Genomic DNA, 12,858 nt, shown 5'->3' on the forward strand with positions numbered 1-12,858 from the left:
GTCAGTGTGATGTTGTTGTTGTGTGTTTGAGACTTTTAGTGTCCATGAAGGTCTCTGCTGCCGTAGATCCTCTGAACTGTGACAGAGGTCTCACTCTGGAGGAAACTCTCAGCACTTTCCAGCAGCTCCTCCATCATGGAGGACGTTCCCTCACTGTAACAGGTGGAGGAGAGAGGAGAGGAAGCACAGGTGGATCCTCTGAGGAAGAGGAGCGTTCCTACAAACCACATGATCACATGACCAGAGGGCTGTAACTAAAAACTGGGTGTTGTGCCATTTTTAAATTTTGGTTTTGTGTTCATGTATTTTAATTTTCTGCTTTGGATACGTTTTTCTTTTGTTACGTTTTTTTAATGTCATTTTTGTAACGTTGAGCTTTATTTTGTATTATATTGAGTTCTTTAGTTTGTATTGAGCTTTGGTGCTTCCCCCGTACAACAGTTGGTAGATTCAAGTAACATCAGCCTTCACTGATGGATAATGTCTGTCTTACAGCAAATATGTTTTACTGTTAGTAGTACGAGATAAATATCTGAATCGGGCCTGAATCTGTCATCCTTACATCTACTGAATTGGTCCTGAGTTGCAAGTGGAATCCAGTACAGACCCAGTTTGCTGATCCATTATGGTACCCTTTGGGTTTGGTTGTGCTGTGGATCTACCCATCTATATCTACCCTCATATAGATGAAACATTATTAGTATTAAACAATGTGAGGATCAGGCTTTGCATTTTAGACAGTGTACATTTTACACAGCTGTTTAAAAAAAAGAAAGAAGTAAAAACACAGTTAATGGTATCAAACACCAGAAATTGGGGTAATACTCTGGTACAGACAGCTGGTTGTTCTGTGTGTAAGTATATTTGTATTTATTTGTTCAGTTTTATTTGTCCTGTTTTATTTCCTCGGATATCCTACCCCCTTGCTTGCTTGCCTCCTCTCCATTGGCTGTCCCCAGGTCTATGTGTGTTTTCATAGTAAATATGAAGATGTCTGTACTGTGGTTTAAAGAAAAGAATAAAAATAAAAAATGGAGACAAGTGCACTTAGTGTGAATTTCATCCAGTTATCTGGTACCAATTATTAACAGTAAATCTGCAACAAATCTGTTATGTATGACATGTATATAAAGTTATAATCTGTAACAAGTTTTTACCAGTAAAATTCTATGTTTCAGATGAATTTGAGTCAAATTATCATGGCTGTAAATCATTCTGTTTTTTATATTTTCAAATGCAGGACATAAAGACAGCTGATATAAAATAACTCTACAATAATAATTTATATCTGTTTATTAGGTTCAAAAAGACACACGCTGGATGAGTCAGTGCACCAGCGACACTTCCTTTAGTCACTCACTCCAGCTTAGCTGTTTTATTTCTTGTATTTAACATTTTGAAGTTTGGCACATTTATATTCTTTAATGTGCTCTGAAACATTAATGCGTGAATGAATATTTTAGAATCAATAAAAATAAAAACTGCTATCAAATACTCTCTCTCTTTCACACAAACACACACGCACACACACACAGAAAGGACCGCTGAGCAAACACGTGTCTGGTACATTGGGGGCTGCCTCTGCACACACAGCAGTGCAGATGGTGTGTCCGCGGTGGATTTAACGGGACGTGAGGCTGGTTTTCTGCGTGTTTACAGGAGGAAGAAGATGTTTCTGCTGTTCCTGCTCCTCATGAAGGGTAACACTCTGACTCTGAGCGCAGTTTGAACGCACACTGTGAACCCGCGGTTTGATTCACACAGAGCAACTGTGTTTGTGAAAGTATGAGAGCTGGTGTGTAAAAACCCACGACCCGACACTACGTGACATTAGTAACGTGTGAGAGTGGCGTGCGGTGCGTTCTTCCAGTACTCTATTTTAGGAAAGCTCCCAACTGAAGGAGGCACGTGACCCTGTGTTCCAGGTTAGATTTGGTTACAGATTCCACTCTGTGTGTTCCTCGTGTGTGGATCCGCAGATTGGTTGTTTTCAAGGTCTTTCAGTGTGTCTGCGGTTTGACATGATTAATGACCTCAGCAAAGAAAGTGTCCAGCTGGTGTAAATCCACACACTTCAGACAGCAAAAAACACAGTCTAACGGGGCTGTAGTGAAGTGCTAAGAAAAGCTCTCTTAATTAAATTCGCAGTTCCCTGAATTGATTTATTAAATAATCTTACAATAAAAAAAAAATAGAAATACACTTAATCAGCAGTGGTGATGTTTCATATTCCCCATAAGACCTGGGATTGGTTACTTTATGATGATTTGTTTTTCACAATAGCCAGCTTGTTATTTATGTTACAGAAAGACAGTGGTATGAGACCGGGCAGAAGACTTTTATTTTACACAAGGGCAGTTTTACATCTCATTTGACTCAGTGTCAGATGAGGACCACTCACTCTAAGAGTCATTATCAGAGACATCAGAGGAACAGGAGAGAAAGATTAAGAATACAAAACATATAAGAGCAAAATGCGACACTGGCACTGTAAATAAGATGAGAGTAATGCTACAGCAAGTGGTTAATCTAGTGGCTTGATCAAATACACAGAGTAGTAAAACATAGATATTAACTTGAGATTATGGTTAACAAAGATTATGGTGGCTTGATTATCCCCATGTTGATTGTAGGGCCTTTACCTTAGTTCTTTACCACTGGTTAATAGGTGATTCCCCTGTTTCAGTGCAGTTAGCCAACAATGAGAACCACTGACTGCTTAAGACAGTGAAAGTTGACAGTATATTCTTGTTTTTTGATATAAACGTCATTACTGCAGCCCCTTTCCATAAGTTTTATATTTAGAAACCAAAAGCTGACATGGTGTTAGTGACAGCTTTATTACGTAGGTGTCAATGATGTAAATTAAGATTAATACAGTTAGTGCTTCATGTCCACTTTAAACACAGTGATTGCAGCGTTGTTATTGTATATTGCCATATTGTTATAAACTCTGCTGCGCAGATAAAAGTTCATCTAAGTTTCCTTCCATTCCTATTTTAACCTCTTTCTCCAGGTCTGTGATACTGCCTCTTCAGTGTTCACAATAAAAACTCCTTTTACAGTGTTGAGTTTGTCCTCAAGTGAAAACCATATTCTCCTACAGCTGCTTTTCATTCATCCAAATTGCAGTGTTCACTTCAAAGAGAAAGTTGTAAAATCTGCACTTACACTGTGTTCTTTTTGGCTAGGACATGTTCCCTAATCAGATCTACTTGTTTTTGACCAGTTAATTAACACTGTGACAGGTCCATGAGAGGGTGCAGCCTGTTCACTCATTTAAAATTTTAAAGCTTATTTCATTGACTTAGCTATTTGTATGTTTATGCTACTTGTATTCCATCATTTCAACACTGGGTCAAATCATCAACATGTATTTGACTTGAGTTTCTCTTTGTGTGTCCTCAGTTTCCCAGCATGCTCTGGCTGTGATGGTGGAGGTGAATGAGGGAGAAATGTTTGTCCTGCTGCCCTGTCTGTTCTCAGGTTCTATACCTGAGGACACCACAGTGATGTGGACTCGCAGTGACCTTGATCCCAAATCTGTCCACCTACGACAAGAAGGGGGAGACGATCTTAAAGAACAAAACCAGCGTTACAGAGGGCGCACATCAATGAATCGTTACACTTTCATCATTAAAGATTTCAGCCTCACTCTGAGGAAACCCACGAAGACTGACAGTGGCAACTACACCTGCTCCATCAGTGCTGGAGGAAAAGAACGGAAACTCAGAGACATCCAGCTGCAGGTCAAAGGTCAGCAACAAACCCAAAGAAAAAGACGGATCATAAGTACTACAGACAAAGGACAAAGGTCAAATTGAAGAAAAGTATTTCTTAAATTGTTTTGAAAGTCTTTATAAAATCAGCATCTCTGAAAACGTTAGAGCACTTTTGCTGATTGGAGACCAAAACAGCCAATCAGATTTTTTTGCATCCAAGTCTGTGATTGGCTGGTTTTGTGCCACAAATATAACGGTGTACAGAAAGAGTTGAGCGCGCACGGGCAGAAATGTTGAGAGTGCAAGCAACACATTGCGAGCAAGTGCAAATGCAAAAACTGAGCGAGTGGGGCTGCTATTGTGTGTGTGTGTATGTGTGTGTGTGTGTATGGATAATAGTAAACACTGAAATACATTTTTTGCACGCAGCAATGAATTTTGTTCACTCAAATTTAGCTTTTCTCCGCTCAAAATAAATTTCTTCTTAAAATGCAACACTTGCACCAGCAAATTTTTTTACGTGCACTCAAATTTTATTTTACGTGGGCTCAGAATAGTGGCACAAAAATAACGCCATAGTAGCCAAGTATGAAAAAACTGTGGATTAATAGAAGGGACACTGAAGGTAGCGTCTTGCTCAGGCCGGAGGGCATTTATTTCTTTACATATACTCAATACAAAATCACACTAAACCACGCATTCTTCCCATAAAATAACAGATTTCATAAACAAAAGAATATCACCAGGTAAACTTGCAACATTTTTAAACAGCAACAAGACTGACGGAGTGTGTTTGACGTATCCTCACAAATGTCACAGATGACACATTTGGCGTTTATTTGCTGGTTTGTCAGTAGCAGCTCCTGAAAAGCAAGTCTGTGTGAAAAGAGACAACGCCAGTCTCTCTCTCCGATTCTTTTTGTCTTGGTAGAGATCACGCAGAGATGTTTCCATGTTTCACACAATCTTTTTATTACCCATTTTCCTTACAGATGCATCTGGAGATCAGCACACTGACTATGCAGTCCTATGCTAAAGGACGATCTAAAGAACTCCACACAGCAGTTACAGTTATAACCTCTGGTCTCCTCCCCCCTACAGTAAAAACCCCCACAATGGAAAAACACTGGTACATTGGCCAGGGGTGCTGACACCCTAACCCCCATCTCCTTTAAAGGTAGTGTCCATTTGCCCTTTGCCTGCCCCTCACAGTTTTAGGTTTTAGGTTTAGGAAGTTTTAGGAGTGACACCGGCAAGAGAGAGTGAGTAGGCGAAAGAAAGAGAGAGAGCAAGTTTTCACATGTGAGAGATTTGTGACATTTAGTGTGTTTGGAGTCTGTAGTTAATGTGTAGTTAGTGTGTAGTGTAGTCGTTGTTTTGTTTTGTGTGTCAGTTATACTGCTGAATGTCACAGTTGGTGCAAAAAAACAACCAAAGACAGACTGCAATGTAAACCCTGTCTCCAGGTAGAAAATGAGAGGAGTGATACACCTCCTGTTGTAAGACAGGGTTTAGGCCTATGGTGTTCTCCTCTGTCTTATACTGAACACAAACTATTTTTTGGAGTTGCATAAATAATTTGTGTGCCTTCTTATTTGATCCAGCACACCTGATTGTTCTGTAAATAGATTTAAATGGTTACATAAAAAAACGCCTGAGACCTTGGCTGCATTTTTAGATAAATAGTACCATTTTACTTTGTTGTTTGCAAAACTTGTGCATAATTTTTAAAAATGTACAATTTCTATTTGCATTTCAAGCTATGAAAATAATTTGTTAAACATGTTTGTGGTTTTTACAGTGAAAAATATAACTTTTTTCTACTCTGATTTTGAATTTTTTGTCTAAATTTAGATCAATTGTGCTAATGTAGTATGTCAAAATGAAAAAATAACTCCAATGTCATATATTTGAGGTTGTGTTGAAAATAATGATACCAAACAAGCCAAGATGAACAGTTTTTAAAGGTGAAATATAGAGGTAAAATCAAAAGTAGTCAAAACAGTCAGTTATACCCTGGACCCCAGAGGGTAACAACACTCATGGCTAGAGCATAACAGCATGGTGACAGACGACTACAAATGCCATGCTCACCAACTTACCACTTTACCCTTAACACATGTACTCAGTACTGCCTGGCTAACACTACAACAAACTCTACAACACATTTCCTGAAGCTGCAGGTTGCTACTATCAAAGCATATACTTATAGTGCTACGTAACATACTAGCATTCTGAAGATGATATACTGACACTAATTACTAGTGATGGCCCACCTGAAGCTGACGCTCTGGTGCGTGTGTCAAAAAACAACAACACACTGCTTCAGAAGCACTGTGTCGAGGTTTGATTCGTTTGGCCAGAGTCACGTGATCAGTGACGTCCGAAGCTTCATTTAGAACGTAACTGATTCAGTGGTTTATAAGGAAGTGAATCATTCATGGGATTTGTGGAGTGTTTTGCTAGTGAGAAATAGCAAACCACTGATCATTATATTGAGAGATATGGAGCCAGCAAGGAAGAGATGAGGTTCTGTCATCTGTGGGAGCATTTTGAGTTGATTTTGGTCAACTGGGTGGCTTTGCCAGCTTTCTGTTCTTGTTCTTTGCTTTTGTTTTGTGTGTTTCTTTATCTTAAAACGGGAAAAACTTAAAATGTTAAAAATCTGCTTTTCAAGTTAGAAACACTTCCATTTGACTTAAATTTTATTTAATGAAAATTATGTATTTTTTAAAATAATCTTAAAATGTTATTCTGCAAAATGTGCAGCAATTTAATTTGTTAATTCTTTTTAGCTGATAGACTGTGAGACCCAGGAAGACCATATACCTGCATCTCTACCAACTTGCATTGCAGTTTCTGTGCTCTCCAGCCTCTTCTGTTCCATGTGAGAGGATTTTCTCTAAGGCAGGAGTATGCTTCACAGCAGAAGCATACTCCATAATGTGTTGTACATTATTATATGTATATTATATATATATATTTCACTTATTACTTTTACCAACATTGAGAAGTCACAAGTAAAGAAAGACCAAACCATGGTGCATGTTTAAACAAGGAAAGTTTACTGATCAAAATTATTTATCAGACATCCATCCATCCATTTTCTTCCGCTTATCCGGGGCCAGGTTGCAGGGGCAGCAGCCCAAGCAGACAAGCCCAGACCTCCCTCTCCCCAGCCACCTCCTTGCGCTTATCCGGGGGAACACCTAGGCATTCACAGGCCAGCTGAGAGATATAATCTCTCCAGCGTGTCCTGGGTCTGCCCCAGGGGCTCCTCCCGGTGGGACATGCCCGGAACACCTCACCCAGGAGCCATCCTTATCAGACGCCCGAAACACCCCAGCTTGCTCCTTTTGATGTGGAGGAGCAGCGGCTCTACTCTGAGCCCTTCCCGAATGGTCGAACTTCTCACCCTATCTCTAAGGGAGCGGCCAGCCACCCTTCGGAGGAAGCCCATTTCTGCCCCTTGTATCCGTGATCTTGTTCTTTCGGTCACTACCCACAGCTCGTGACCATAGGTGAGGGTAGGGGCATAGATCGACCGGTAAATTGAGAGCTCCGCTTTTACATTCAGCTCTCTCTTCACCACAACAGACCGGTACAGCGTCTGCATCACTGCAGCCGCAGCACCAATCCGTCTGTCGATCTCACCCTCCTTTCTCCTGTCACTCGTGAACAAGACGCAGAGCTACTTAAACTCCTCCACTTGGGGCGGGAACTCGTCCCTGATCCAGAGTGGGTACTCTACCCTTTTCCGGCTGAGGAAAAGGTGGAGTGCCTGCTGCTTCACACTCGGCTGCGAACCGTTCCAGTGCGAGCTGTAGGCCATCACCCGATGAAGCCAACAGAACAACAACATCCGCAAAAAGCAGAGATGAGATCCTCAGACCACCCAAGTGAAAGTCTTCTGCCACTTGGATATGCCTAGAAATTCTATCCATAAAAATTATGAACAGGATCGGTGACAAAGGGCAGCCCTGGCGGAGCCCATCACCCACCGGGAACAAGTCTGACTTATTGCCGGCTTTGCAGACCAAGCTCTTGCAATGGTTGTACAAGGACTGAATGGCCCGTAGCAATGGGCCAGACACCCCATACTCCTGAAGCACCCCCGACAAGACCCCCCGAGGGAAACGGCCGAATGAATTCTCCAAATCCACAAAACAGATGTAGACTCGTTGGGCAAACTACCATGCACCCTCAAGTATCCTTGAGAGGGTGAAGAGCTGGTCCAGTGTTCCGCGACCAGGACGAAAACCGCATTGTTCCTCCTGTATCTGAGGTGCGACTAAGGATACGTTCACACTGCAGGCGAAAGCGCATCAAATCCAATTTTTTTGACCCTATACGACCCATATCTGATCATGGTATGACAGTGTGAACAGCACAAATCTGATATTTTCAAATCCGATCTGGGTCACTTTCGTATGTGGTACTGAATCCGATACATATCTGATGTTTTAGAAAGCGACTGCTGTTTGAATGGTCAGGTTGCATTAAATCCGTCTTTTACATCACTGACACAAGACAGACGCCAATTATCAGCGCCAGAGAAGCGCCCGAGAAGACATCGCGAACGCTTCCTGGCCATCCAGTGTAGATGTTAGTGAAACTGTTGGGAAGACAACGTTGGAGAAACGTGAACATTTTATTTGTACTGTATAATCTGCAGATTCTGACCGAAATCTGCAACTATCCTTTGAAGCACCGCTCCTCTCTAAAACAGCATTAAGGATAATTATTAGGTTATTTACATTATTATGTAAATAACAAAATAACTGAAAGCAAAAATTGGGAAACGTAAAGTCCGAAGTCTTTATATTAAGGGCCATCAGTCAAACAATATTGTTTGCTCTGGGTCTAAACAGAGCGCGTTGTGTGTGACGTCTTCTTTTGCGCATGCGGGCCGCTTTGAGCGTTCACACTGGAGAGCGTTTGCTGTCACATTTTATTTGTAGTGTGAACAAGTAGACAAAAAAATCGGATTTGATCAAAAAATCGGAATTGAGCATTAAGACCTGCAGTGTGAACGTAGCCTAACGGATGGACTCTCCTCTCCAGCACCCTGGCATAGACTTTCCCAGGGAGGCTGAGGAGTGTTCCCGCGTAGTTGGAACACACCTTGCAATTCCCTTTATTAAATATGGGAACCACCACCCCGGTCTGCCAATCCAGGGGTACTGCCCCTGATCTCCACGCAACATTGTAGAGGCGTGTCAACCATGACAGCCCTACAACATCCAGAGCCTTTAGGAACTCGGGGCGGCCCTCATCCACCCCAGGGGCTCTGCCACCAAGGACAAGTTTAACTGCCTCAGTGACCTCACCCCCAGAGATTGACGGGTCATCCCCTTCTTTCCCAGACTCTGCTTCCTCCACGGAAGACATGCCAGTGGGATTAAGGAGGTCCTCGAAGTATTCCTTCCACCTCCCAACAATTTTCTCAGTCTAAGTCAGCAGTGCTCCAACTGCACTATACACAGTGCAGGTAGAACACTGCTTTCACCTCCTGAGTGGCATGGTTTGCCAGAATCTCTTCGAGGCCGTCCGAAAGTCTTTTTCCATGGCCTCTCCGAACTCCTCCCACACCCGAGTTTTTGCTTCAGCCACTGCCCGTGCTGTGTTCCGCTTGGCCTGTCGGTACCTATCAGCTGCCTCCAGAGTCCCACAGGCTAACCAAGCCTGGTAGGACTCCTTCTTCAGCATCAGGACAAACTTCAGCTTCTTCACCAAGCTGAATTTTAAACAAATAAACAATTTTTTCACCCCCCCAAAATATACTTGTTTAAAGCAACATAACGGTGGTGTGGCCCAATATCAAACAGAACTCCACTCTAGAGTGGGCAGTCATAATGAAGCAGTTTGATTTACTTTGTAGATTCAAGCTGCTCTTCATAATTTTGGCCACCAGATGTCACCAGAGAGGACTGTGTTGAAAAGCTTTGAGTAATGAACCGTTTTTCAATACAAGCTTCAGAAAGCTTCATTTGGCCATCACTACTTATTACAAGAAATTACCACAAAACAACATCATCACAATAATCTCAAAACACGGCTGAACAGTTGTTACTCAACTTACATGACAACAGAGCCACTTTGGTAACATAAAAGTTTGTATATCAGTACCTCTGGATTAATAGAGAGGACACCGAAGTCAACATCTTGCTAGGGCTGGAGCGTAATTATTTCTGATCTGAGCATGCATGTAGCCCGTAGCTAGAGTCTCTCTGGTAGTTCCACAGCAATACAAGAGCACCGTCTACTGACATAATGAAGTATAACCTTGGTATGGTAACGCATAACAGTGTTAGAATAAGTCACAATAATTAAGAAAAAATAAGGGGGTGTTTGGTTTTCTTACAAAACTAAACATGTAGTGTTTTCTAACCTACTACATATGTGTGCTCAGCCACAGTCATGTAAATATATTTACATAATATATTTATCACTAACTGATGTTTTACATGTTGGGAGATCTTTTTTACATGTGTCAGAATCAGTGTTTTACGAGAGATCCAGAGATTTTAAGGGTGTGATTGTAAAAACATTCATTATGATATTTCTGTAATTTTTAATTGTAGCTTCCTTTTTATATTATTAATGTATGTGAACACTGGTTACCAGAGTCAGAGGTCAGGAATGTAGATAGTCAATCTGGTCCAGTTATCATCAATATGAATGCAACGTCTTCTGCATTTGATATTGTGGTTTCTTGTCCTCTCAGACCAGCAGGTGGAGGTGAAGGTGGAGGAAGGGTCACAGTCTGTCATCCTGCCCTGCAAAACAACACCTGACCTGCCCGAGGGCACCACAGTGGAGTGGACTCGCTCTGACCTCGGACTCATCACAGTCCATGAGTATTCTAACAGAAATCATAACCTTATGACTCAGGATGAAGTTTACACAAATAGAACAAAGATGAATGAAGACCTGCTGAGAACTGGAGACCTCAGTCTGACCCTGAAATACCCCACATAGAGAGACACGGGACGGTACATCTGCACCATCTACAGGGACAAAGACATCCTGAGACAGAAAGTCGTACTGCAGGTCAAAGGTCAGTGCTGTAAATACAGGTCAGAGGTCAATGTTTTTAGGCAGAGATCAGAAGACATATTTTTTATGTTTCTCAACAGAATCATTTCCATCTTGGGCCAAAGCTCTCTTGGTTCTCCTGGTTCTTCTTGTGGTTTCTGGAGGTCCTTTATTTCATTTCCGGCACTATTTCATGTCAGGTGAGTGTCTCCTACTACACTACCCATAATGCCGATGGTTAGCAGGTGTCCTCTGGCTCCTTGACTGTGGCTCACAAAAACTTGTTCCAGACGCTGAAAGAGTTGAGAGTTACAAACAGCTGATACAGAGAGCTGAAGAGAAACTTCCAGGTTTGTTCCAGAAGTCAGAAAACCTCCTTCAGACTCAGTCATTGATCAGTGAAACAGCTCCACAACATGACTTTACTAAACAGTGTGTGTGCTTCACTGCATTGATCTGACACAGAGGCTGCATGTGGACAAGCTGTTCTTCTTCTGTGGTGGTAAACAGCAGGCTGACATGGAAACATGTGCTGACAGTAAATGTTGCAGCAGCTTCAGTAAATGTTCCTCCTTGAGTTGTGCTCAGTCATGTGGTGGAGAGCTTCAGATGTTCAGAGCAGACACATGAGATCTTCATGGTCTCTGTGCTGATGTGTGTGAGACATGGCCGACTGTGGAGGCTCAGTCTGTCTGTTCTTCTGCTCTTCATCCAACATGTCTGCAGCACTTTACAGGACGCTGCAGACTAGTTACCAAAGAACGAGTCAGGAACAAACTGAGACACAAGCTGACTGAGACTAGAAGACAAGGAGGGGACAGGGAGGTCATGTGACCATCACAGCTGCTGCTCATGTCATCATGTTGTGCTTTGTTGTCCTCTCAGTTTATAAGGTGGAGGCGGATTCAGGGGTGGAGTCTGTCCAGCTACCCTGCAAAACCATAGCTCATTTGCCTAAAGATGCTAAAGTTGAGTGGAGGGACAGATACAACAAGGTCCACGTGTATGAGAACGGCTCTGACCAGCCTGAAGAACAGGACCAGGATTACAGGGACCGAACAAAGGTGAATAAAGACCTGCTGAAAACTGGAGATCTCAGTCTGACCATGAAATACCCCACAGACAGAGACACAGACACCTACACCTGCACCGTCTACAGTGGGGAGGGAAACATCCTGATGAAGAAACAAGTTGAGATCTATGTCAGAGGTCAGTGCTGTAGATACAGGTTCAAAGTTAAGTTTTATTATGTTTCCATTCAGTTTAGCTGTGATCAGGATTATTAAGAAGCTGATCGAAGGTAAAAGTGGTTTTCCACTGATGAGAAGAAACATTCATGGTTTTAAAAAGCGGCTGGAAAATTTATTCTTCTGTTGAGAGCAATTTCCTTGCAGAGCTGACAGACTGTTTAGAAAGAAACATCAGCATTTAAATTCCTTCTGTGTGAAACCAAACATCCTGGTTTTTCATGAAGTTCACTCTGTCATCATCATTATTGACAATTTAACAGTTTAATATAAAATACATTTATTATATTGTTTGCTGTCATCAGCCTAAATTTTCATTGGATAATGCAGGAATACTAATTATCCAGCTTTAACCTGACGGCACAAAGTGAAGATCCCAACTTTGACAGACATTTTCCATCACTGTGACCAATGACATCACAACTACTGACTGATCATTGAGTCTGCTTCGTCATGTGTCTAAAGCTTCATACAGAGAAGTCTGAGTTAAATGTGAATTCTTCACAAACTGATGGTCTCACATTTTATTTTCAAGTTGGAATAAATCTAATGACTGATTGGTCATTAAAGCAGTCACGCTAAATACAAAATAAGATCTAACTGGGATTTCAGAGTTTGTTTCAAAAAATGTAAATTTCTGCAGTTGAGTTCATTTTGCTTAAAACTTTTATAGTGACTCTGAGTTTTTTTTTAGCTAATCCTGCTTCTTGGCACAGGGACCTGCTAACAGGTTGATGCTGGTTAACCTGGCTATTCTGCCTGATCAGGAATATTTACCTTTATTTCATCTGTTTGGTCTGAAAGCGTCTTCTGTGACCTCGAGGATCAGAGTGTAAAATGAGAGGTTCTGT

This window comes from Pelmatolapia mariae, unplaced genomic scaffold (assembly GCF_036321145.2).
Source record: "Pelmatolapia mariae isolate MD_Pm_ZW unplaced genomic scaffold, Pm_UMD_F_2 NODE_ptg000401l+_length_40162_cov_1, whole genome shotgun sequence".
Classification (NCBI taxonomy): Eukaryota; Metazoa; Chordata; class Actinopteri; order Cichliformes; family Cichlidae; genus Pelmatolapia; species Pelmatolapia mariae.